The sequence below is a fragment of the Triturus cristatus genome, chromosome 8 (genome assembly GCF_964204655.1).
Source record: "Triturus cristatus chromosome 8, aTriCri1.1, whole genome shotgun sequence".
In the NCBI taxonomy this organism is placed as follows: Eukaryota; Metazoa; Chordata; class Amphibia; order Caudata; family Salamandridae; genus Triturus; species Triturus cristatus.
Window position 1 is genome coordinate 760,332,953 of NC_140591.1, and position 24,171 is coordinate 760,357,123.

At 40.8% G+C, this 24,171-nt stretch overlaps 4 non-coding genes across 4 annotated transcripts; all 4 read left to right on the top strand.

Moving 5' to 3' along the window:
* The first annotated feature begins 3,611 nt into the window (after positions 1-3,611).
* On the top strand, positions 3,612-3,684 carry TRNAV-CAC (transfer RNA valine (anticodon CAC)). The gene has a single exon. It is a non-coding gene; the product is annotated as a tRNA-Val (tRNA).
* Positions 3,685-8,178: 4,494 nt separating this feature from the next.
* On the top strand, positions 8,179-8,250 carry TRNAP-UGG (transfer RNA proline (anticodon UGG)). Its single transcript has one exon. It is a non-coding gene; the product is annotated as a tRNA-Pro (tRNA).
* A 2,438-nt stretch (positions 8,251-10,688) lies between these two features.
* On the top strand, positions 10,689-10,760 carry TRNAP-UGG (transfer RNA proline (anticodon UGG)). Its single transcript has one exon. It is a non-coding gene; the product is annotated as a tRNA-Pro (tRNA).
* A 9,896-nt stretch (positions 10,761-20,656) lies between these two features.
* TRNAP-UGG (transfer RNA proline (anticodon UGG)) lies at positions 20,657-20,728 on the top strand. Its single transcript has one exon. It is a non-coding gene; the product is annotated as a tRNA-Pro (tRNA).
* Positions 20,729-24,171: the final 3,443 nt, after the last annotated feature.

Here is a 24,171-nt window from a genome sequence, read left to right on the forward strand (position 1 = left end):
CCTGACCACTTTTACAAGCAATCCTATGATAGTCAGCAGGACCCACCCTAAAAAGGAAGGGGCATCCACTTGGACCCTTTCCACCTTTTCTAAGTCTCGCCTCATCGAGCACTGATTGAGCAGATAAGCACATGTAATTCTCATTTCAGAAAGGTATTGGTTAGCTTGCTGCTAGCAGCTCAGTTATGTTATGATGTTAGAGGCTATGCAAGGAATGCTTTAGTCCAGCATTATGCAGTTTTTATTGCGCCTTGCATTCAACAGGAAGATCTTTAGCTTGAATCTGTGGCCTAGGTATTCACCTTGGAATTTCTATTGGCACAAAGTGAATGAGTATTTGAGAGAAAATGCACAATGTGTTTCTTATGTTGTTATGAACAACTTGTTACTCTTTCTCATTAAGCTTCAGCCACTGCAGAAATATATAAATAAGGGCTGACTTCCTGTAAGACGTGTCCAAAGCTGGGACGAAATAAAAGGAGACACTTGTAAATGATAGTGCTATCGTTTGAGAAAGGGTAAGTTGAGACTGACTTTCATGCGTATTCACAGACCAAGCATGATAAAGATACCAGCATGATCTTCATTGCGGGCTTAGAGCCGGTATTAGCTTTTGAGAGGTAAGGGGATTTTGAGGGCTTGTTGGTCTAGGGGTATGATTCTCGCTTTGGGTGCGAGAGGTCCCGGGTTCAAATCCCGGACGAGCCCTTTTCTTGGTACTCTTTTCAAGTTGTTTTGAAGTTTGCGTTTCGAAGCCAACATCAATTTTTTCTTTGCAATAGTGGATAATTCTTTGCTAGAGTCTCATGCTTCAGCCCTGCCCAGTCTGAGCTAATACCAAACATTTCTCTTGACGAATTTTACAAAAATTCTGATCTTGTATGGCGCTAGAGTCTCATGCTTCAGCCCTGCCCAGTCTGAGCTAATACCAAACATTTCTCTTTACGAATTTTACAAAAATTCTGGTCTTGCATGGCATGTATGAGCGTTCAGCTAGGGATGTCGGGCAGGTTGCATGAAAGAAATCTAAAGCCATAGGCCCTTGGAATAGCCAGTTCTGAGCAGTTTCATTACAGAAAAATCAACTTTAAGTATCTGTTTCTGTAGTGTAGTGGTTATCACGTTCGCCTCACATGCGAAAAGTCCCCGGTTCGAAAGCGGGCAGAAACAGTTGTGATATTGTGTTGGCTACAATGTTGATAGGTGCCGTTTTGCCATGGAATTGTCCAAGCCCTGAAGATTATTTCATGCAATCTCGTTCCAAGAAAGGGAATTCTCTCAAAACACTAAAGTAATCGGCGTGTGGATGTTTCTGTTGGTTCTCAGACCTTGCTTTCAAAAGAGCCCTGCAATCGGTTCACTGCTCACCTAGAACAAGCATTAACATGGAGAATTGTTGGCACCAACAGGAATCTTATTTTAGTGGAGTGTTTCTGGCTTTGAGTGCAGAGGCCCTCGGCTCAATTCCAAGATGATTCTTCTCAAGGTGATGATACAAATGCATTGTCACCTTTACGTTTAATGTCAGAATCATTTATTTCCAGTCGGTGGTGTAAGAATGTTTGCAACAGTATGGTGATTTTTCCTAGCCATGCATGAATGAAAGCATATCACTCGCCTTTAGGTGTTTTTCTAATACATTTATATTTGCATCTTCCTTCCTAGCCTGCATGTTTGACTATCTTACAGGCTGCATGTAATAAGTATCACATCAGGGCCCTTCTTTTACTCAATTCACAACTGTTCTATCACGACATAGATAAGAAAGCTGCATCTGCTTTTGTTGTGTAGTGGTAATCAGGTTTACCTGGCGTGTGAAAGCCCCATGCTTTGAAAGTACACAGTAACAAAGAAACCGATGACTTTTATAAAAAGGTGTCATGTGTGTCTCTTACTTTGCACAAAAAGTGCCAGAGATGACTTCATTTGCAGTCACTTGAAAAGTAGGGATTCTCCAATAAATGGTAAATGGTTGAAACAAATCTGAAGAAATGCATGGCATACCTGTGTGTGTGTGTGTACGCATGTATGTATATATAGGGAGAGAGAGAGCGTCAATATAAACAGACTTTATTTCAATCAAGCTGTCTTTTCTATCCTTTAGGAGCAGAATGTTCTGATCATCAGCGCTCCAGAATGTAGTGTTTTCTTGGCAAGCATCACATATTGTGATGTGTTAGCTAAAAGTTCCATATCCTACAGACTGATATATTCCTCTGTACTTGTACCTTGGGGATTCATCAAAACCTGGCATCATAAGCAGCTTTCTACTGCCACAGACTGGACAGCGAAACAATTTAAAATATCCCAGAAAAAGAAAATAAGCATGCTTAATCAGAGCTTTCTGGACAGGAAGGACATTTGAGCAAGTGAGGAATAAGCACTGCTTTTGTTAATTTGCATAGGCAGAATAGAGACTTCTGGGAAAAGGCCGAAATTACAGACACAGAAAATGGCTGCATCTATAGAGAACGCTAAGAAGAGTTGGCAGCTTTTCCTCTGACCCTGACCACTTTTACAAGCAATCCTATGATAGTCAGCAGGACCCACCCTAAAAAGGAAGGGGCATCCACTTGGACCCTTTCCACCTTTTCTAAGTCTCGCCTGATCGAGCCTCATCGAGCACTGAATCAGCAGATAAGCACATGTAATTCTCATTTCAGAAAGGTATTGGTTAGCTTGCTGCTAGCAGCTCAGGTATGTTATGATGTTAGAGGCTATGCAAGGAATGCTTTAGTCCAGCATTATGCAGTTTTTATTGCGCCTTGCATTCAACAGGAAGATCTTTAGCTTGAATCTGTGGCCTAGGTATTCACCTTGGTATTTCTATTGGCACAAAGTGAATGAGTATTTGAGAGAAAATGCACAATGTGTTTCTTATGTTGTTATGAACAACTTGTTACTCTTTCTCATTAAGCTTCAGCCACTGCAGAAATATATAAATAAGGGCTGACTTCCTGTAAGACGTGTCCAAAGCTGGGACGAAATAAAAGGAGACACTTGTAAATGATAGTGCTATCGTTTGAGAAAGGGTAAGTTGAGACTGACTTTCATGCGTATTCACAGACCAAGCATGATAAAGATACCAGCATGATCTTCATTGCGGGCTTAGAGCCGGTATTAGCTTTTGAGAGGTAAGAGGATTTTGAGGGCTCGTTGGTCTAGGGGTATTATTCTCGCTTTGGGTGCGAGAGGTCCCGGGTTCAAATCCCGGACGAGCCCTTTTCTTGGTACTCTTTTCAAGTTGTTTTGAAGTTTGCGTTTCAAAGCCAACATCAATTTTTTCTTTGCAGTAGTGGATAATTCTTTGCTAGAGTCTCATGCTTCAGCCCTGCCCAGTCTGAGCTAATACCAAACATTTCTCTTGACGAATTTTACAAAAATTCTGGTCTTGTATGGCGCTAGAGTCTCATGCTTCAGCCCTGCCCAGTCTGAGCTAATCCCAAACATTTCTCTTTACGAATTTTACAAAAATTCTGGTCTTGCATGGCATTTACGAGCGTTCAGCTAGGGATGTCGGGCAGGTTGCATGAAGGAAATCTAAAGCCAGAGGCCCTTGCAATAGCCAGTTCTGAGCAGTTTCATTACAGAAAAATCAACTGTAAGTATCTGTTTCTGTAGTGTAGTGGTTATCACGTTCGCCTCACACGCGAAAGGTCCCCGGTTCGAAACCGGGCAGAAACAGATGTTATATTGTGTTGGCTACAATGTTGATAGGTGCTGTTTTGCCATGGAATTGTCCAAGCCCTGAAGATTATTTCATGCAATCTCGTTCCAAGAAAGGGAATTCTCTCAAAACACTAAAGTAATCGGCGTGTGGATGTTTCTGTTGGTTCTCAGACCTTGCTTTCAAAAGAGCCCTGCAATCGGTTCACTGCTCACCTAGAACAAGCATTAACATGGAGAATTGTTGGCACCAACAGGAATCTTATTTTAGTGGAGTGTTTCTGGCTTTGAGTGCAGAGGCCCTCGGCTCAATTCCAAGATGATTCTTCTCAAGGTGATGATACAAATGCATTGTCACCTTTACTTTTAATGTCAGAATCATTTATTTCCAGTCGGTGGTGTAAGAATGTTTGCAACAGTATGGTGATTTTTCCTGGCCATGCATGAATGAAAGCATATCACTCGCCTTTAGGTGTTTTTCTAATACATTTATATTTGCATCTTCCTTCCTAGCCTGCATGTTTGACTATCTTACAGGCTGCATGTAATAAGTATCACATCAGGGCCCTTCTTTTACTCAATTCACAACTGTTCTATCACGACATAGATAAGAAAGCTGCATCTGCTTTTGTTGTGTCGTGGTAATCAGGTTTACCTGGCGTGTGAAAGCCCCATGCTTTGAAAGTACACAGTAACAAAGAAACCGATGACTTTTATAAAAAGGTGTCATGTGTGTCTCTTACTTTGCACAAAAAGTGCCAGAGATGACTTCATTTGCAGTCACTTGAAAAGTAGGGATTCTCCAATAAATGGTAAATGGTTGAAACAAATCTGAAGAAATGCATGGCATACCTGTGTGTGTGTGTGTACGCATGTATGTATATATAGGGAGAGAGAGAGCGTCAATATAAACAGACTTTATTTCAATCAAGCTGTCTTTTCTATCCTTTAGGAGCAGAATGTTCTGATCATCAGCGCTCCAGAATGTAGTGTTTTCTTGGCAAGCATCACATATTGTGATGTGTTAGCTAAAAGTTCCATATCCTACAGACTGATATATTCCTCTGTACTTGTACCTTGGGGATTCATCAAAACCTGGCATCATAAGCAGCTTTCTACTGCCACAGACTGGACAGCGAAACAATTTAAAATATCCCAGAAAAAGAAAATAAGCATGCTTAATCAGAGCTTTCTGGACAGGAAGGACATTTGAGCAAGTGAGGAATAAGCACTGCTTTTGTTAATATGCATAGGCAGAATAGAGACTTCTGGGAAAAGGCCGAAATTACAGACACATAAAATGGCTGCATCTATAGAGAACGCTAAGAAGTGTTGGCAGCTTTTCCTCTGACCCTGACCACTTTTACAAGCAATCCTATGATAGTCAGCAGGACACACCATAAAAAGTAAGGGGCATCCACTTGGACCCTTCTCACCTTTTCTAAGTCTCGCCTGATCGAGCCTCATCGAGCACTGATTGAGCAGATAAGCACATGTAATTCTCATTTCAGAAAGGTATTGGTTAGCTTGCTGCTAGCAGCTCAGTTATGTTATGATGTTAGAGGCTATGCAAGGAATGCTTTAGTCCAGCATTATGCAGTTTTTATTGCGCCTTGCATTCAACAGGAAGATCTTTAGCTTGAATCTGTGGCCTAGGTATTCACCTTGGTATTTCTATTGTCACAAAGTGAATGAGTATTTGAGAGAAAATGCACAATGTGTTTCTTATGTTGTTATGAACAACTTGTTACTCTTTCTCATTAAGTTTCAGCCACTGCAGAAATATATAAATATGGGCTGATTTCCTGTAAGACGTGTCCAAAGCTGGGACGAAATAAAAGGAGACACTTGTAAATGATAGTGCTATCGTTTGAGAAAGGGTAAGTTGAGACTGACTTTCATGCGTATTCACAGACCAAGCATGATAAAGATACCAGCATGATCTTCATTGCGGGCTTAGAGCCGGTATTAGCTTTTGAGAGGTAAGAGGATTTTGAGGGCTCGTTGGTATAGGGGTATGATTCTCGCTTTGGGTGCGAGAGGTCCCGGGTTCAAATCCCGGACGAGCCCTTTTCTTGGTACTCTTTTCAAGTTGTTTTGAAGTTTGAGTTTCAAAGCCAACATCAATTTTTTTTTTGCAGTAGTGGCTAATTCTTTGCTAGAGTCTTATGCTTCAGCCCTGCCCAGTCTGAGCTAATACCAAACATTTCTCTTGACGAATTTTACAAAAATTCTGGTCTTGTATGGCGCTAGAGTCTCATGCTTCAGCCCTGCCCAGTCTGAGCTAATACCAAACATTTCTCTTTACGAATTTTACAAAAATTCTGGTCTTGCATGGCATGTACGAGCGTTCAGCTAGGGATGTCGGGCAGGTTGCATGAAAGAAATCTAAAGCCAGAGGCCCTTGGAATAGCCAGTTCTGCGCAGTTTCATTACAGAAAAATCAACTGTAAGTATCTGTTTCTGTAGTGTAGTCGTTATCACGTTCGCCCCACACGCGAAAGGTCCCCGGTTCGAAACCGGGCAGAAACAGTTGTTACATTGTGTTGGCTACAAAGTTGATAGGTGCTGTTTTGCCATGGAATTGTCCAAGCCCTGAAGATTATTTCATGCAATCTCGTTCCAAGAAAGGGAATTCTCTCAAAACACTAAAGTAATCGGCGTGTGGATGTATCTGTTGGTTCTCAGACCTTGCTTTCAAAAGAGCCCTGCAATCGGTTCACTGCTCACCTAGAACAAGCATTAACATGGAGAATTGTTGGCACCAACAGGAATCTTATTTTAGTGGAGTGTTTCTGGCTTTGAGTGCAGAGGCCCTCGGCTCAATTCCAAGATGATTCTTCTCAAGGTGATGATACAAATGCATTGTCACCTTTACGTTTAATGTCAGAATCATTTATTTCCAGTCGGTGGTGTAAGAATGTTTGCAACAGTATGGTGATTTTTCCTAGCCATGCATGAATGAAAGCATATCCCTCGCCTTTATGTGTTTTTCTAATACATTTATATTTGCATCTTCCTTCCTAGCCTGCATGTTTGACTATCTTACAGGCTGCATGTAATAAGTATCACATCAGGGCCCTTCTTTTACACAATTCACAACTGTTCTATCACGACATAGATGAGAAAGCTGCATCTGCTTTTGTTGTGTAGTGGTAATCAGGTTTACCTGGCGTGTGAAAGCCCCATGCTTTGAAAGTACACAGTAACAAAGAAACCGATGACTTTTATAAAAAGGTGTCATGTGTGTCTCTTACTTTGCACAAAAAGTGCCAGAGATGACTTCATTTGCAGTCACTTGAAAAGTAGGGATTCTCCAATAAATGGTAAATGGTTGAAACAAATCTGAAGAAATGCATAGCATACCTGTGTGTGTGTGTGTACGCATGTATGTATATATAGGGAGAGAGAGAGCGTCAATATAAACAGACTTTATTTCAATCAAGCTGTCTTTTCTATCCTTTAGGAGCAGAATGTTCTGATCATCAGCGCTCCAGAATGTAGTGTTTTCTTGGCAAGCATCACATATTGTGATGTGTTAGCTAAAAGTTCCATATCCTACAGACTGATATATTCCTCTGTACTTGTACCTTGGGGATTCATCAAAACCTGGCATCATAAGCCGCTTTCTACTGCCACAGACTGGACAGCGAAACAATTTAAAATATCCCAGAAAAAGAAAATAAGCATGCTTAATCAGAGCTTTCTGGACAGGAAGGACATTTGAGCAAGTGAGGAATAAGCACTGCTTTTGTTAATTTGCATAGGCAGAATAGAGACTTCTGGGAAAAGGCCGAAATTACAGACACAGAAAATGGCTGCATCTATAGAGAACGCTAAGAAGAGTTGGCAGCTTTTCCTCTGACCCTGACCACTTTTACAAGCAATCCTATGATAGTCAGCAGGACCCACCCTAAAAAGGAAGGGGCATCCACTTGGACCCTTTCCACCTTTTCTAAGTCTCGCCTGATCGAGCCTCATCGAGCACTGAATCAGCAGATAAGCACATGTAATTCTCATTTCAGAAAGGTATTGGTTAGCTTGCTGCTAGCAGCTCAGTTATGTTATGATGTTAGAGGCTATGCAAGGAATGTTTTAGTCCAGCATTATGCAGTTTTTTTTGCGCCTTGCATTCAACAGGAAGATCTTTAACTTGAATCTGTGGCCTAGGTATTCACCTTGGTATTTCTATTGGCACAAAGTGAATGAGTATTTGAGAGAAAATGCACAATGTGTTTCTTATGTTGTTATGAACAACTTGTTACTCTTTCTCGTTAAGCTTCAGCCACTGCCGAAATATATAAAAAAGGGCTGACTTCCTGTAAGACGTGTCCAAAGCTGGGACGAAATAAAAGGAGACACTTGTAAATGATAGTGCTATCGTTTGAGAAAGGGTAAGTTGAGACTGACTTTCATGCGTATTCACAGACCAAGCATGATAAAGATACCAGCATGATCTTCATTGCGGGCTTAGAGCCGGTATTAGCTTTTGAGAGGTAAGAGGATTTTGAGGGCTCGTTGGTCTAGGGGTATGATTCTCGCTTTGGGTGCGAGAGGTCCCGGGTTCAAATCCCGGACGAGCCCTTTTCTTGGTACTCTTTTCAAGTTGTTTTGAAGTTTGCGTTTCAAAGCCAACATTAATTTTTTCTTTGCAGTAGTGGATAATTCTTTGCTAGAGTCTCATGCTTCAGCCCTGCCCAGTCTGAGCTAATACCAAACATTTCTCTTGACGAATTTTACAAAAATTCTGGTCTTGTATGGCGCTAGAGTCTCATGCTTCAGCCCTGCCCAGTCTGAGGTAATACCAAACATTTCTCTTTACGAATTTTACAAAAATTCTGGTCTTGCATGGTATGTAGAGCGTTCAGCTAGGGATGTCGGGCAGGTTGCATGAAAGAAATCTAAAGCCAGAGGCCCTTGGAATAGCCAGTTCTGAGCAGTTTCATTACAGAAAAACCAACTGTAAGTATCTGTTTCTGTAGTGTAGTGGTTATCACGTTCGCCTCACATGCGAAAGGTTCCCGGTTCGAAACCAGGCAGAAACAGTTGTTATATTGTGTTGGCTACAATGTTGATAGGTGCCGTTTTGCCATGGAATTGTCCAAGCCCTGAAGATTATTTCATGCAATCTCGTTCCAAGAAAGGGAATTCTCTCAAAACACTAAAGTAATCGGCGTGTGGCTGTTTCTGTTGGTTCTCAGACCTTGCTTTCAAAAGAGCCCTGCAATCGGTTCACTGCTCACCTAGAACAAGCACTAACATGGAGAATTGTTGGCACCAACAGGAATCTTATTTTAGTGGAGTGTTTCTGGCTTTGAGTGCAGAGGCCCTCGGCTCAATTCCAAGATGATTCTTCTCAAGGTGATGATACAAATGCATTGTCACCTTTACGTTTAATGTCAGAATCATTTATTTCCAGTCGGTGGTGTAAGAATGTTTGCAACAGTATGGTGATTTTTCCTAGCCATGCATGAATGAAAGCATATCACTCGCCTTTAGGTGTTTTTCTAATACATTTATATTTGCATCTTCCTTCCTAGCCTGCATGTTTGACTATCTTACAGGCTGCATGTAATAAGTATCACATCAGGGCCCTTCTTTTACTCAATTCACAACTGTTCTATCACGACATAGATAAGAAAGCTGCATCTGCTTTTGTTGTGTAGTGGTAATCAGGTTCACCTGGCGTGTGAAAGCCCCATGCTTTGAAAGTACACAGTAACAAAGAAACCGATGACTTTTATAAAAAGGTGTCATGTGTGTCTCTTACTTTGCAGAAAAAGTGCCAGAGATGACTTCATTTGCAGTCACTTGAAAAGTAGGGATTCTCCAATAAATGGTAAATGGTTGAAACAAATCTGAAGAAATGCATAGCATACCTGTGGGTGTGTGTGTACGCATGTATGTATATATAGGGAGAGAGAGAGCGTCAATATAAACAGACTTTATTTCAATCAAGCTGTCTTTTCTATCCTTTAGGAGCAGAATGTTCTGATCATCAGCGCTCCAGAATGTAGTGTTTTCTTGGCAAGCATCACATATTGTGATGTGTTAGCTAAAAGTTCCATATCCTACAGACTGATATATTCCTCTGTACTTGTACCTTGGGGATTCATCAAAACCTGGCATCATAAGCAGCTTTCTACTGCCACAGACTGGACAGCAAAACAATTTAAAATAGCCCAGAAAAAGAAAATAAGCATGCTTAATCAGAGCTTTCTGGACAGGAAGGACATTTGAGCAAGTGAGGAATAAGCACTGCTTTTGTTAATTTGCATAGGCAGAATAGAGACTTCTGGGAAAAGGCCGAAATTACAGACACAGAAAATGGCTGCATCTATAGAGAACGCTAAGTGTTGGCAGCTTTTCCTCTGACCCTGACCACTTTTACAAGCAATCCTATGATAGTCAGCAGGACCCACCCTAAAAAGGAAGGGGCATCCACTTGGACCCTTTCCACCTTTTCTAAGTCTCGCCTGATCGAGCCTCATCGAGCACTGATTGAGCAGATAAGCACATGTAATTCTCATTTCAGAAAGGTATTGGTTAGCTTGCTGCTAGCAGCTCAGTTATGTTATGATGTTAGAGGCTATGCAAGGAATGCTTTAGTCCAGCATTATGCAGTTTTTATTGCGCCTTGCATTCAACAGGAAGATCTTTAGCTTGAATCTGTGGCCTAGGTATTCACCTTGGTATTTCTATTGGCACAAAGTGAATGAGTATTTGAGAGAAAATGCACAATGTGTTTCTTATGTTGTTATGAACAACTTGTTACTCTTTCTCATTAAGCTTCAGCCACTGCAGAAATATATAAATAAGGGCTGACTTCCTGTAAGACGTGTCCAAAGCTGGGACGAAATAAAAGGAGACACTTGTAAATGATAGTGCTATCGTTTGAGAAAGGGTAAGTTGAGACTGACTTTCATGCGTATTCACAGACCAAGCATGATAAAGATACCAGCATGATCTTCATTGCGGGCTTAGAGCCAGTATTAGCTTTTGAGAGGTAAGAGGATTTTGAGGGCTCGTTGGTCTAGGGGTATGATTCTCGCTTTGGGTGCGAGAGGTCCCGGGTTCAAATCCCGGACGAGCCCTTTTCTTGGTACTCTTTTCAAGTTGTTTTGAAGTTTGCGTTTCAAAGCCAACATCAATTTTTTCTTTGCAGTAGTGGATAATTCTTTGCTAGAGTCTCATGCTTCAGCCCTGCCCAGTCTGAGCTAATACCAAACATTTCTCTTGACAAATTTTACAAAAATTCTGGTATTGTATGGCGCTAGAGTCTCATGCTTCAGCCCTGCCCAGTCTGAGCTAATACCAAACATTTCTCTTTACGAATTTTACAAAAATTCTGGTCTTGCATGGCATGTACGAGCCTTCAGCTATGGATGTCGGGCAGGTTGCATGAAAGAAATCTAAAGCCATAGGCCCTTGGAATAGCCAGTTCTGAGCAGTTTCATTACAGAAAAATCAACTTTAAGTATCTGTTTCTGTAGTGTAGTGGTTATCACGTTCGCCTCACACGCGAAAGGTCCCCGGTTCGAAAGTGGGCAGAAACAGTTGTTATATTGTGTTGGCTACAATGTTGATAGGTGCCGTTTTGCCATGGAATTGTCCAAGCCCTGAAGATTATTTCATGCAATCTCGTTCCAAGAAAGGGAATTCTCTCAAAACACTAAAGTAATCGGCGTGTGGATGTTTCTGTTGGTTCTCAGACCTTGCTTTCAAAAGAGCCCTGCAATCGGTTCACTGCTCACCTAGAACAAGCATTAACATGGAGAATTGTTGGCACCAACAGGAATCTTATTTTAGTGGAGTGTTTCTGGCTTTGAGTGCAGAGGCCCTCGGCTCAATTCCAAGATGATTCTTCTCAAGGTGATGATACAAATGCATTGTCACCTTTACGTTTAATGTCAGAATCATTTATTTCCAGTCGGTGGTGTAAGAATGTTTGCAACAGTATGGTGATTTTTCCTAGCCATGCATGAATGAAAGCATATCACTCGCCTTTAGGTGTTTTTCTAATACATTTATATTTGCATCTTCCTTCCTAGCCTGCATGTTTGACTATCTTACAGGCTGCATGTAATAAGTAACCAATCAGGGCCCTTCTTTTACTCAATTCACAACTGTTCTATCACGTCATAGATAAGAAAGCTGCGTCTGCTTTTGTTGTGTAGTGGTAATCAGGTTTACCTGGCGTGTGAAAGCCCCATGCTTTGAAAGTACACAGTAACAAAGAAACCGATGACTTTTATAAAAAGGTGTCATGTGTGTCTCTTACTTTGCACAAAAAGTGCCAGAGATGACTTCATTTGCAGTCACTTGAAAAGTAGGGATTCTCCAATAAATGGTAAATGGTTGAAACAAATCTGAAGAAATGCATGGCATACCTGTGTGTGTGTGTGTACGCATGTATGTATATATAGGGAGAGAGAGAGCGTCAATATAAACAGACTTTATTTCAATCAAGCTGTCTTTTCATCCTTTAGGAGCAGAATTTTCTGATCATCAGCGCTCCAGAAATTAAGTGTTTTCTTGGCAAGCATCACATATTGTGATGTGTTAGCTAAAAGTTCCATATCCTACAGACTGATATATTCCTCTGTACTTGTACCTTGGGGATTCATCAAAACCTTGCATCATAAGCAGCTTTCTACTGCCACAGACTGGACAGCGAAACAATTTAAAATATCCCAGAAAAAGAAAATAAGCATGCTTAATCAGAGCTTTCTGGACAGGAAGGACATTTGAGCAAGTGAGGAATAAGCACTGCTTTTGTTAATTTGCATAGGCAGAATAGAGACTTCTTCGAAATGGCCGAAATTACAGACACAGAAAATGGCTGCATCTATAGAGAACGCTAAGAAGTGTTGGCAGCTTTTCCTCTGACCCTGACCACTTTTACAAGCAATCCTATGATAGTCAGCAGGACCCACCCCAAAAAGGAAGGGGCATCCACTTGGACCCTTTCCACCTTTTCTAAGTCTCGCCTGATCGAGCCTCATCGAGCACTGATTGAGCAGATAAGCACATGTAATTCTCATTTCAGAAAGGTATTGGTTAGCTTGCTGCTAGCAGCTCAGTTATGTTATGATGTTAGAGGCTATGCAAGGAATGCTTTAGTCCAGCATTATGCAGTTTTTATTGCGCCTTGCATTCAACAGGAAGATCTTTAGCTTGAATCTGTGGCCTAGGTAATCACCTTGGTATTTCTATTGGCACAAAGTGAATGAGTATTTGAGAGAAAATGCACAATGTGTTTCTTATGTTGTTATGAACAACTTGTTACTCTTTCTCATTAAGCTTCAGCCACTGCAGAAATATATAAATAAGGGCTGACTTCCTGTAAGACGTGTCCAAAGCTGGGACGAAATAAAAGGAGACACTTGTAAATGATAGTGCTATCGTTTGAGAAAGGGTAAGTTGAGACTGACTTTCATGCGTATTCACAGACCAAGCATGATAAAGATACCAGCATGATCTTCATTGCGGGCTTAGAGCCGGTATTAGCTTTTGAGAGGTAAGAGGATTTTGAGGGCTCGTTGGTCTAGGGGTATGATTCTCGCTTTGGGTGCGAGAGGTCCTGGGTTCAAATCGCGGACGAGCCCTTTTCTTGGTACTCTTTTCAAGTTGTTTTGAAGTTTGCGTTTCAAAGCCAACATCAATTTTTTCTTTGCAGTAGTGGATAATTCTTTGCTAGAGTCTCATGCTTCAACCCTGCCCAGTCTGAGCTAATACCAAACATTTCTCTTTACGAATTTTACAAAAATTCTGGTCTTGCATGGCATGTACGAGCGTTCAGCTAGGGATGTCGGGCAGGTTGCATGAAAGAAATCTAAAGCCAGAGGCCCTTGGAATAGCCAGTTCTGAGCAGTTTCATTACAGAAAAATCAACTGTAAGTATTTGTTTCTGTAGTGTAGTGGTTATCACGTTCACCTCACACGCGAAAGGTCCCCGGTTTGAAACCGGGCAGAAACAGTTGTTATATTGTGTTGGCTACAATGTTGATAGGTGCCGTTTTGCCATGGAATTGTCCAAGCCCTGAAGATTATTTCATGCAATCTCGTTCCAAGAAAGGGAATTCTCTCAAAACACTAAAGTAATCGGCGTGTGGATGTATCTGTTGGTTCTCAGACCTTGCTTTCAAAAGAGCCCTGCAATCGGTTCACTGCTCACCTAGAACAAGCATTAACATGGAGAATTGTTGGCACCAACAGGAATCTTATTTTAGTGGAGTGTTTCTGGCTTTGAGTGCAGAGGCCCTCGGCTCAATTCCAAGATGATTCTTCTCAAGGTGATGATACAAATGCATTGTCACCTTTACGTTTAATGTCAGAATCATTTATTTCCAGTCGGTGGTGTACGAATGTTTGCAACAGTATGGTGATTTTTCCTAGCCATGCATGAATGAAAGCATATCACTCGCCTTTAGGTGTTTTTCTAATACATTTATATTTGCATCTTCCTTCCTAGCCTGCATGTTTGACTATCTTACAGGCTGCATGTAATAAGTATCACATCAGGGCCCTTCTTTTACTCAATTCACAACTGTTCTATCACGACATAGATAAGAAAGCTGCATCTGCTTTTGTTGTGTAGTGGTAATCAGGTTTACCTGGCGTGTGAAAGCCCCATGCTTTGAAAGTACACAGTAACAAAGAAACCGATGACTTTTATAAAAAGGTGTCATGTGTGTCTCTTACTTTGCACAAAAAGTGCCAGAGATGACTTCATTTGCAGTCACTTGAAAAGTAGGGATTCTCCAATAAATGGTAAATGGTTGAAACAAATCTGAAGAAATGCATGGCATACCTGTGTGTGTGTGTGTACGCATATATGTATATATAGGGAGAGAGAGAGCGTCAATATAAACAGACTTTATTTCAATCAAGCTGTCTTTTCTATCCTTTAGGAGCAGAATGTTCTGATCATCAGCGCTCCAGAATGTAGTGTTTTCTTGGCAAGCATCACATATTGTGATGTGTTAGCTAAAAGTTCCATATCCCACAGACTGATATATTCCTCTGTACTTGTACCTTGGGGATTCATCAAAACCTGGCATCATAAGCAGCTTTCTACTGCCACAGACTGGACAGCGAAACAATTTAAAATATCCCAGAAAAAGAAAATAAGCATGCTTAATCAGAGCTTTCTGGACAGGAAGGACCTTTGAGCAAGTGAGGAATAAGCACTGCTTTTGTTAATTTGCATAGGCAGAATAGAGACTTCTGGGAAAAGGCCGAAATTACAGACACAGAAAATGGCTGAATCTATAGAGAACGCTAAGAAGTGTTGGCAGCTTTTCCTCTGACCCTGACCACTTTTACAAGCAATCCTATGATAGTCAGCAGGACCCACCCTAAAAAGGAAGGGGCATCCACTTGGACCCTTTCCACCTTTTCTAAGTCTCGCCTGATCGAGCCTCATCAAGCACTGATTGAGCAGATAAGCACATGTAATTCTCATTTCAGAAAGGTATTGGTTAGCTCGCTGCTAGCAGCTCAGTTATGTTATGATGTTAGAGGCTATGCAAGGAATGCTTTAGTCCAGCATTATGCAGTTTTTATTGCGCCTTGCATTCAACAGGAAGATCTTTAGCTTGAATCTGTGGCCTAGGTATTCACCTAGGTATTTCTATTGGCACAAAGTGAATGAGTATTTGAGAGAAAATGCACAATGTGTTTCTTATGTTGTTATGAACAATTTGTTACTCTTTCTCATTAAGCTTCAGCCACTGCAGAAATATATAAATAAGGGCTGACTTCCTGTAAGACGTGTCCAAAGCTGGGACGAAATAAAAGGAGACACTTGCAAATGATAGTGCTATCGTTTGAGAAAGGGTAAGTTGAGACTGACTTTCATGCGTATTCACAGACCAAGCATGATAAAGATACCAGCATGATCTTCATTGCGGGCTTAGAGCCGGTATTAGCTTTTGAGAGGTAAGAGGATTTTGAGGGCTCGTTGGTCTAGGGGTATGATTCTCGCTTTGGGTGCGAGAGGTCCCGTGTTCAAATCCCGGACGAGCCCTTTTCTTGGTACTCTTTTCAAGTTGTTTTGAAGTTTGAGTTTCAAAGCCAACATCAATTTTTTTTTTGCAGTAGTGGCTAATTCTTTGCTAGAGTCTCATGCTTCAGCCCTGCCCAGTCTGAGCTAATACCAAACATTTCTCTTGACGAATTTTACAAAAATTCTGGTCTTGTATGGCGCTAGAGTCTCATGCTTCAGCCCTGCCCAGTCTGAGCTAATACCAAACATTTCTCTTTACGAATTTTACAAAAATTCTGGTCTTGCATGGCATGTACGAGCGTTCAGCTAGGGATGTCGGGCAGGTTGCATGAAAGAAATCTAAAGCCAGAGGCCCTTGGAATAGCCAGTTCTGCGCAGTTTCATTACAGAAAAATCAACTGTAAGATCTGTTTCTGTAGTGTAGTCGTTATCACGTTCGCCTCACACGCGAAAGGTCCCCGGTTCGAAACCGGGCAGAAACAGTTGTTACATTGTGTTGGCTACAATGTTGATAGGTGCCGTTTTGCCATGGAATTGTCCAAGCCCTGAAGATTATTTCATGCAATCTCGTTCCAAGAAAGGGAATTCTCTCAAAACACTAAAGTAATCGGCGTGTGGATGTATCTGTTGGTTCTCAGACCTTGCTTTCAAAAGAGCCCTGCAATCGGTTCACTGCTCACCTAGAACAAGCATTAACATGGAGAATTGTTGGCACCAACAGGAATCTTATTTTAGTGGAGTGTTTCTGGCTGTGAGTGCAGAGGCCCTCGGCTCAATTCCAAGATGATTCTTCTCAAGGTGATGATACAAATGCATTGTCACCTTTACGTTTAATGTCAGAATCATTTATTTCCAGTCGGTGGTGTAAGAATGTTTGCAACAGTATGGTGATTTTTCCTAGCCATGCATGAATGAAAGGATATCCCTCGCCTTTAGGTGTTTTTCTAATACATTTATATTTGCATCTTCCTTCCTAGCCTGCATGTTTGACTATCTTACAGGCTGCATGTAATAAGTATCACATCAGGGCCCTTCTTTTACTCAATTCACAACTGTTCTATCACGACATAGATAAGAAAGCTGCATCTGCTTTTGTTGTGTAGTGGTAATCAGGTTTACCTGGCGTGTGAAAGCCCCATGCTTTGAAAGTACACAGTAACAAAGAAACCGATGACTTTTATAAAAAGGTGTCATGTGTGTCTCTTACTTTGCACAAAAAGTGCCAGAGATGACTTCATTTGCAGTCACTTGAAAAGTAGGGATTCTCCAATAAATGGTAAATGGTTGAAACAAATCTGAAGAAATGCATAGCATACCTGTGTGTGTGTGTGTGTGTACGCATGTATGTATATATAGGGAGAGAGAGAGCGTCAATATAAACAGACTTTATTTCAATCAAGCTGTCTTTTCTATCCTTTAGGAGCAGAATGTTCTGATCATCAGCGCTCCAGAATGTAGTGTTTTCTTGGCAAGCATCACATATTGTGATGTGTTAGCTAAAAGTTCCATATCCTACAGACTGATATATTCCTCTGTACTTGTACCTTGGGGATTCATCAAAACCTGGCATCATAAGCCGCTTTCTACTGCCACAGACTGGACAGCGAAACAATTTAAAATATCCCAGAAAAAGAAAATAAGCATGCTTAATCAGGGCTTTCTGGACAGGAAGGACATTTGAGCAAGTGAGGAATAAGCACTGCTTTTGTTAATTTGCATAGGCAGAATAGAGACTTCTGGGAAAAGGCCGAAATTACAGACACAGAAAATGGCTGCATCTATAGAGAACGCTAAGAAGTGTTGGCAGCTTTTCCTCTGACCCTAACCACTTTTACAAGCAATCCTATGATAGTCAGCAGGACCCACCCTAAAAAGGAAGGGGCATCCACTTGGACCCTTTCCACCTTTTCTAAGTCTCGCCTGATTGAGCCTCATCGAGCACTGATTGAGCAGATAAGCACATTTAATTCTCATTTCAGAAAGGTATTGGTTAGCTTGCTGCTAGCAGCTCAGTTATGTTATGATGTTAGAGGCTATGCAAGGAATGCTTTAGTCCAGCATTATGCAGTTTTTATTGCGCCTTGCATTCAACAGGAAGATCTTTAGCTTGAATCTGTGGCCTAGGTATTCACCTTGGTATTTCTATTGGCACAAAGTGAATGAGTATTTGAGAGAAAATGCACAATGTGTTTCTTATGTTGTTATGAACAACTTGTTACTCTTTCTCATTAAGCTTCAGCCTCTGCAGAAATATATAAATAAGGGCTGACTTCCTGTAAGACGTGTCCAAAGCTGGGACGAAATAAAAGGAGACACTTGTAAATGATAGTGCTATCGTTTGAGAAAGGGTAAGTTGAGACTGACTTTCATGCGTATTCACAGACCAAGCATGATAAAGATACCAGCATGATCTTCATTGCGGGCTTAGAGCCGGTATTAGCTTTTGAGAGGTAAGAGGATTTTGAGGGCTCGTTGGTCTAGGGGTATGATTCTCGCTTTGGTTGCGAGAGGTCCCGGGTTCAAATCCCGGACGAGCCCTTTTCTTGGTACTCCTTTCAAGTTGTTTTGAAGTTTGCATTTCAAAGCCAACATCAAATTTTTTCTTTGCAGTAGTGGATAATTCTTTGCTAGAGTCTCATGCTTCAGCCCTGCCCAGTCTGAGCTAATACCAAACATTTCTCTTGACGAATTTTACAAAAATTCTGGTCTTGTATGGCGCTAGAGTCTCATGCTTCAGCCCTGCCCAGTCTGAGCTAATACCAAACATTTCTCTTTACGAATTTTACAAAAATTCTGGTCTTGCATGGCATGTACGAGCGTTCAGCTAGGGATGTCGGGCAGGTTGCATGAAAGAAATCTAAAGCCAGAGGCCCTTGGAATAGCCAGTTCTGAGCAGTTTCATTACAGAAAAATCAACTGTAAGTATCTGTTTCTGTAGTGTAGTGGTTATCACGTTCGCCTCACACGCGAAAGGTGCCCGGTTCGAAACCGGGCAGAAACAGTTGTTATATTGTGTTGGCTACAATGTTGATAGGTGCCGTTTTGCCATGGAATTGTCCAAGCCCTGAAGATTATTTCATGCAATCTCGTTCCAAGAAAGGGAATTCTCTCAAAACACTAAAGTAATCGGCGTGTGGATGTATCTGTTGGTTCTCAGACCTTGCTCTCAAAAGAGCCCTGCAATCGGTTCACTGCTCACCTAGAACAAGCATTAACATGGAGAATTGTTGGCACCAACAGGAATCTTATTTTAGTGGAGTGTTTCTGGCTTTGAGTGCAGAGGCCCTCGGCTCAATTCCAAGATGATTCTTCTCAAGGTGATGATACAAATGCATTGTCATCTTTACGTTTAATGTCAGAATCATTTATTTCCAGTCGGTGGTGTAAGAATGTTTGCAACAGTATGGTGATTTTTCCTAGCCATGCATGAATGAAAGCATATCACTCGCCTTTAGGTGTTTTTCTAATACATTTATATTTGCATCTTCCTTCCTAGCCTGCATGTTTGACTATCTTACAGGCTGCATGTAATAAGTATCACATCAGGGCCCTTCTTTTACTCAATTCACAACTGTTCTATCACGACATAGATAAGAAAGCTGCATCTGCTTTTGTTGTGTAGTGGTAATCAGGTTTACCTGGCGTGTGAAAGCCCCATGCTTTGAAAGTACACAGTAACAAAGAAACCGATGACTTTTATAAAAAGGTGTCATGTGTGTCTCTTACTTTGCACAAAAAGTGCCAGAGATGACTTCATTTGCAGTCACTTCAAAGTAGGGATTCTCCAATAAATGGTAAATGGTTGAAACAAATCTGAAGAAATGCATGGCATACCTGTGTGTGTGTGTGTACGCATGTATGTATATATAGGGAGAGAGAGAGCGTCAATATAAACAGACTTTATTTCAATCAAGCTGTCTTTTCTATCCTTTAGGAGCAGAATGTTCTGATCATCAGCGCTCCAGAACGTAGTGTTTTCTTGGCAAGCATCACATATTGTGATGTGTTAGCTAAAAGTTCCATATCCTACAGACTGATATATTCCTCTGTACTTGTACCTTGGGGATTCATCAAAACCTGGCATCATAAGCAGCTTTCTACTGCCACAGACTGGACAGCGAAACAATTTAAAATATCCCAGAAAAAGAAAATAAGCATGCTTAATCAGAGCTTTCTGGACAGGAAGGACATTTGAGCAAGTGAGGAATAAGCACTGCTTTTGTTAATTTGCATAGGCAGAATAGAGACTTCTGGGAAAAGGCCGAAATTACAGACACATAAAATGGCTGCATCTATAGAGAACGCTAAGAAGTGTTGGCAGCTTTTCCTCTGACCCTGACCACTTTTACAAGCAATCCTATGATAGTCAGCAGGACACACCCTAAAAAGTAAGGGGCATCCACTTGGACCCTTTCCACCTTTTCTAAGTCTCGCCTGATCGAGCCTCATCGAGCACTGATTGAGCAGATAAGCACATGTAATTCTCATTTCAGAAAGGTATTGGTTAGCTTGCTGCTAGCAGCTCAGTTATGTTATGATGTTAGAGGCTATGCAAGGAATGCTTTAGTCCAGCATTATGCAGTTTTTATTGCGCCTTGCATTCAACAGGAAGATCTTTAGCTTGAATCTGTGGCCTAGGTATTCACCTTGGTATTTCTATTGGCACAAAGTGAATGAGTATTTGAGAGAAAATGCACAATGTGTTTCTTATGTTGTTATGAACAACTTGTTACTCTTTCTCATTAAGCTTCAGCCACTGCAGAAATATATAAATATGGGCTGACTTCCTGTAAGACGTGTCCAAAGCTGGGACGAAATAAAAGGAGACACTTGTAAATGATAGTGCTATCGTTTGAGAAAGGGTAAGTTGAGACTGACTTTCATGCATATTCACAGACCAAGCATGATAAAGATACCAGCATGATCTTCATTGCGGGCTTAGAGCCGGTATTAGCTTTTGAGAGGTAAGAGGATTTTGAGGGCTCGTTGGTCTAGGGGTATGATTCTCGCTTTGGGTGCGAGAGGTCCCGGGTTCAAATCCCGGACGAGCCCTTTTCTTGATACTCTTTTCAAGTTGTTTTGAAGTTTGCGTTTCAAAGCCAACATCAATTTTTTCTTTGCAGTAGTGGCTAATTCTTTGCTGGAGTCTCATGCTTCAGCCCTGCCCAGTCTGAGCTAATACCAAACATTTCTCTTTACGAATTTTACAAAAATTCTGGTCTTGTATGGCGCTAGAGTCTCATGCTTCAGCCCTGCCCAGTCTGAGCTAATACCAAACATTTCTCTTTACGAATTTTACAAAAATTCTGGTCTTGCATGGCATGTACGAGCGTTCAGCTAGGGATGTCGGGCAGGTTGCATGAAAGAAATCTAAAGCCAGAGGCCCTTGGAATAGCCAGTTCTGAGCAGTTTCATTACAGAAAAATCAACTGTAAGTATCTGTTTCTGTAGTGTAGTGGTTATCACGTTCGCCTCACACGCAAAAGGTCCCCGGTTCGAAACCGGGCAAAAACAGTTTTTATATTGTGTTGGCTACAATGTTGATAGGTGCCGTTTTGCCATGGAATTGTCCAAGCCCTGAAGATTATTTCATGCAATCTCGTTCCAAGAAAGAGAATTCTCTCAAAACACTAAAGTAATCGGCGTGTGGATGTATCTGTTGGTTCTCAGACCTTGCTTTCAAAAGAGCCCTGCAATCGGTTCACTGCTCACCTAGAACAAGCATTAACATGGAGAATTGTTGGCACCAACAGGAATCTTATTTTAGTGGAGTGTTTCTGGCTTTGAGTGCAGAGGCCCTCGGCTCAATTCCAAGATGATTCTTCTCAAGGTGATGATACAAATGCATTGTCATCTTTACGTTTAATGTCAGAATCATTTATTTCCAGTCGGTGGTGTAAGAATGTTTGCAACAGTATGGTGATTTTTCCTAGCCATGCATGAATGAAAGCATATCACTCGCCTTTAGGTGTTTTTCTAATACATTTATATTTGCATCTTCCTTCCTAGCCTGCATGTTTGACTATCTTACAGGCTGCATGTAATAAGTATCACATCAGGGCCCTTCTTTTACTCAATTCACAACTGTTCTATCACGACATAGATAAGAAAGCTGCATCTGCTTTTGTTGTGTCGTGGTAATCAGGTTTACCTGGCGTGTGAAAGCCCCATGCTTTGAAAGTACACAGTAACAAAGAAACCGATGACTTTTATAAAAAGGTGTCATGTGTGTCTCTTACTTTGCACAAAAAGTGCCAGAGATGACTTCATTTGCAGTCACTTGAAAAGTAGGGATTCTCCAATAAATGGTAAATGGTTGAAACAAATCTGAAGAAATGCATGGCATACCTGTGTGTGTGTGCGTACGCATGTATGTATATATAGGGAGAGAGAGAGCGTCAATATAAACAGACTTTATTTCAATCAAGCTGTCTTTTCATCCTTTAGGAGCAGAATTTTCTGATCATCAGCGCTCCAGAATGAAGTGTTTTCTTGGCAAGCATCACATATTGTGATGTGTTAGCTAAAAGTTCCATATCCTACAGACTGATATATTCCTCTGTACTTGTACCTTGGGGATTCATCAAAACCTGGCATCATAAGCAGCTTTCTACTGCCACAGACTGGACAGCGAAACAATTTAAAATATCCCAGAAAAAGAAAATAAGCATGCTTAATCAGAGCTTTCTGGACAGGAAGGACATTTGAGCAAGTGAGGAATAAGCACTGCTTTTGTTAATTTGCATAGGCAGAATAGAGACTTCTGGGAAAAGGCCGACATTACAGACACAGAAAATGGCTGCATCTATAGAGAACGCTAAGAAGTGTTGGCAGCTTTTCCTCTGACCCTGACCACTTTTACAAGCAATCCTATGATAGTCAGCAGGACCCACCCTAAAAAGGAAGGGGCATCCACTTGGACCCTTTCCACCTTTTCTAAGTCTCGCCTGATCGAGCCTCATCGAGCACTGATTGAGCAGATAAGCACATGTAATTCTCATTCCAGAAAGGTATTGGTTAGCTTGCTGCTAGCAGCTCAGTTATGGTATGATGTTAGAGGCTATGCAAGGAATGCTTTAGGCCAGCATTATGCAGGTTTTATTGCGCCTTGCATTCAACAGGAAGATCTTTAGCTTGAATCTGTGGCCTAGGTATTCACCTTGGTATTTCTATTGGCACAAAGTGAATGAGTATTTGAGAGAAAATGCACAATGTGTTTCTTATGTTGTTATGAACAACTTGTTACTCTTTCTCATTAAGCTTCAGCCACTGCAGAAATATATAAATAAGGGCTGACTTCCTGTAAGACGTGTCAAAAGCTGGGACGAAATAAAAGGAGACACTTGTAAATGATAGTGCTATCGTTTGAGAAAGGGTAAGTTGAGACTGACTTTCATGCGTATTCACAGACTGTAAATGACTATTGCATGTGAATTATCACTTTTGGAACTAAAATACGTGTGTTTAGAGACATTTTAATGCCTGAAATTGGTCGAAATAGAAGCTTCTGAGTAGGAGAAAAAGTCTGTAAAAATGGCAATTTTGGTCACATTGAGGCTTCAAAAAGTAGTTATTTAACATGTGGCACAATCCAAATGACATTTTGAATCAATTTTTCTACAGTCCAAAAAATCAATTTTCTGATGAAAAACGATGACCTGTGACCTGTCGAACTTCCCCCAAATGGTCAGAAATGGAAATTTTTTAATGTTTTGTTTTTTGACTGTAAATGACTACTGCATGTGAATTAGAACTGTTAGAACTAAAATAAGTGTGTTTAGAGTCATTTTAATGCCTGCAATTGGTCGAAATAGAAGCTTCTGAGTAGGAGAAAAAGTCTGTAAAAATGGCAATTTTGGTCACATTGAGGCTTCAAAAAGTAGTTATTCAACATGACGCACAATCCAAATGACATTTTGAATCAATTTTTCTACAGTCCAAAAAAATCAATTTTCTGATGAAAAACGATGACCCGTGACCTGTCGAACTTCCTCCAAATGGTCAGAAATGGAAACTTTTTAATGTTTTGTTTTTTGACTGTAAATGACTATTGCATGTGAATTAGAACTGTTAGAACTAAAGTAAGAGTGTTTAGAGTCATTTTAATGCCTGAAATTGGTCGAAATAGAAGCTTCAGAGTAGGAGAAAAAGTCTGTAAAAATGGCAATTTTGGTCACATTGAGGATTCAAAAAGTAGTTATTTAAAATGAGGCACAATCCAAATGAAATTTTGAATCAAATTTTCTCCAGTCCAAAAAATCAATTTTCTGATGAAAAACGATGACCCGTGACCTGTCGAACTTTCTCCAGATGGACAGAAATGGTAAGTTTTTTAATGTTTAATTTTTTGACTGTAAATGACTATTGCATGTGAATTATCACTTTTGGAACTAAAATACGTGTGTTTAGAGTCATTTTAATGCCTGAAATTGGATGAAATAGAAGCTTCTGAGTAGGAGAAAAAGTCTGCAAAAATGGCAATTTTGGTCACAAAT